Source organism: Schistocerca gregaria, chromosome 6 (genome assembly GCF_023897955.1).
Source record: "Schistocerca gregaria isolate iqSchGreg1 chromosome 6, iqSchGreg1.2, whole genome shotgun sequence".
In the NCBI taxonomy this organism is placed as follows: domain Eukaryota; kingdom Metazoa; phylum Arthropoda; class Insecta; order Orthoptera; family Acrididae; genus Schistocerca; species Schistocerca gregaria.
The window spans coordinates 542,856,997-542,859,761 of record NC_064925.1 but is presented as its reverse complement, the minus strand read 5'-3'; the positions used below and the strand labels follow the sequence as shown (position 1 = coordinate 542,859,761).

At 43.4% G+C, this 2,765-nt stretch overlaps 1 non-coding gene across 1 annotated transcript; it reads left to right on the top strand.

Annotated features, from left to right (window-relative positions):
* Positions 1-370: 370 nt before the first annotated feature.
* On the top strand, positions 371-477 carry LOC126279636 (U6 spliceosomal RNA). Its single transcript, XR_007551104.1, has one exon. It is a non-coding gene; the product is annotated as a U6 spliceosomal RNA (small nuclear RNA).
* The last annotated feature ends 2,288 nt before the right edge of the window (positions 478-2,765 follow it).

Here is a 2,765-nt window from a genome sequence, read left to right as displayed (position 1 = left end):
CTTACCATTTATTTGTAATGAAAAATATGGTGACAGATACATTTATAAGAGATAATGAAAGTGGCCTCCTACAACATCGGTACACAGCTGTGCACGTCTACACATATTCGGATAGACACGGCGTAAAGTTCGGACATCGATGGCGGCAACTTCACAGCTGATGTCGTCTTTCAGTTACTGTATTGTGTGTGGATTCTTTTCGTACTTATTGCTCTTCAGCTACCCCCACAGGATAAAATCACATGTTGTTAGATGCGGCGAATGTGGTGGCCGTAAATCTTTGCTGTCAGTTTGTTCCACAGTGAAGACACCATGGCCTCATTCCTGGGATACCTTAGACGTGAGGTATGTTGCCCCGTGGTCTAGGGGCGTACTTGCTTCGGCAGTACATATACTAAAATTGGAACGATACAGAGAAGATTAGCATGGCCCCTGCGCAAGGATGACAAGCAAAATCGTGAAGCGTTCCACATTTTTGCCGGCACGGTAGCTCAGCGTGTTCGGTCAGAGGGTCACGTGCCCTCTGTAATAAAAAATCGATCAACAACGAACATAAATGGATGTCTTACGACGTCCGCCCCGAGCAGATACAACGAACAAAAGCGACCAAAATCAGATTTTTTATTTTTAAAAAAAGAAAAAGGGGTTAGCGTCTTTGATTCATAATCAAAACGTCTTCGGCCCCGGGTTCGATCCCCGCCACTGCCTAAATTTTGATAAATAATCAGCATTGGCGGCCGAAGACTTCTGGCATAAGAAGTCAGCCTTATTCTGCCAACGGCCTTTTCAAAGAGGGCGGAGGAGCGGATAGAGGTTCAGGGCACTCTCTTGTCCTGGGGGTGGGAAATTGCCCCTACAGACGGAAGAAACAGCAATGATCAACGACATGAGGATGCAGAAGGCAATGGAAACCACTGCATTAAAGACACGTAACGTGTATCCACAGGACATGTAGCCTGTAGTTGAAGAAGTGTCATGATGATCTCTCCATTGGCAAAAGATTCCGGAATAGTCCCCCATTCGGATCTCCGGGAGGGGACTGCCAAGGGGGAGGTTACCATGAGAAAAAGATTGAATAATCAACGAAAGAATAATGTTCTACGAGTCGGGGCGTGGAATGTCAGAAGCTTGAACGTGGTAAGGCACTAGAAAATCTGAAAAGGGAAATGAAAAGGCTTAATCTAGATATAGTAGGGGTCAGTGAAGTGAAGTGGAAGGAAGACAAGGGTTTCTGGTCAGATGAGTATCGGGTAATATCAACAGCAGCAGAAAATGGTATAACAGGTGTAGGATTCGTTATGAATAGGAAGGTAGGGCAGAGGGCCTGTCATTGTGAACAGTTCAGTGACCGGGTTGTTCTAATCAGAATCCACAGCAGACCAACACCTACGACGATAGTTCAGGTATACATGCCGACGTCGCAAGCTGAAGATGAACAGATAGAGAAAGTGTATGAGGATATTGAAAGGGTAATGCAGTATGCAAAGGGGGACGAAAATCTCATAGTCATGGGCGACTGGAATGCAGTTGTAGGGGAAGGAGTAGAAGAAAAGGTTACAGGAGAATATGGGCTTGGGACAAGGAATGAAAGAGGAGAAAGACTAATTGAGTTCTGTAACAAGTTTCAGCTAGTAATAGTGAATACCCTGTTCAAGAATCACAAGAGGAGGAGGTATACTTGGAAAAGGCTGGAGATACGGGAAGATTTCAATTAGATTACAGCATGGTCAGACAGAGACTCCGAAATCAGATACTGGATTGTAAGGCGTACCCAGGAGCAGATATAGACTCAGATAACAATATAGTAGTGATGAAGAGTAGGCTGAAGTTCAAGACATTAGTCAGGGAGAATCAATACGCTAAGAAGTGTGATACGGAAGTTCTAAGGAATGACGAGATACGTTTGAAGTTCTCTAACGCTATAGATACAGCAATAAGGAATAGCGCAGTAGGCAACACAGTTGAAGAGGAATGGACGTCTCTAAAAAGGGCCATCACAGAATTTGGGAAGGAAAACATAGGTACAAAGAAGGTAGCTGCGAAGAAACCATGGGTAACAGAAGAAATACTTCAGTTGATTGATGAAAGGAGGAAGTACAAACATGTTCCGGGAAAAGCAGGAATACAGAAAAACAAGTCGCTGAGGAATGAAATAAATAGGAAGTGCAGGGAAGCTAAGACGAAATGGCTCCAGGAAAAATGTGAAGACATCGAAAAAGATATGATTGTCGGAAGGACAGACTCAGCATACAGGAAAGTCAAAACAGCCTTTGGTGACATTAAAAGCAACGGTGGTAACATTAAGAGTGCAACGGGAATTCCACTGTTAAATGCAAAGGAGAGAGCTGATATGTGGAAAGAAAACATTGAAAGCCTCTATGAGGGTGAAGATTTGTCTGATGTGATAGAAGAAGAAACAGGAGTCGATTTAGAAGAGATAGGGGATCCAGTATTAGAATCGGAATTTAAAAGAGCTTTGGAGGACTTACGGTCAAATAAGGCAGAAGGGATAGATAACATTCCATAAGAATTTCTAAAATCATTAGAGGAAGTGGCAACAAAACGACTATTCACGTTGGTGTGTAGAATATATGAGTCTGGCGACATACCATCTGACTTTCTGAAAAGCATCATCCACACAATTCCGAAGGCGGCAAGAGCTGACAAGTGCGAGAATTATCGCACAATCAGCTTAACAGCTCATGCACCGAAGTTGCTTACAAGAATAATATACAGAAGAATGGAAAAGAGAATTGAGAATGCGC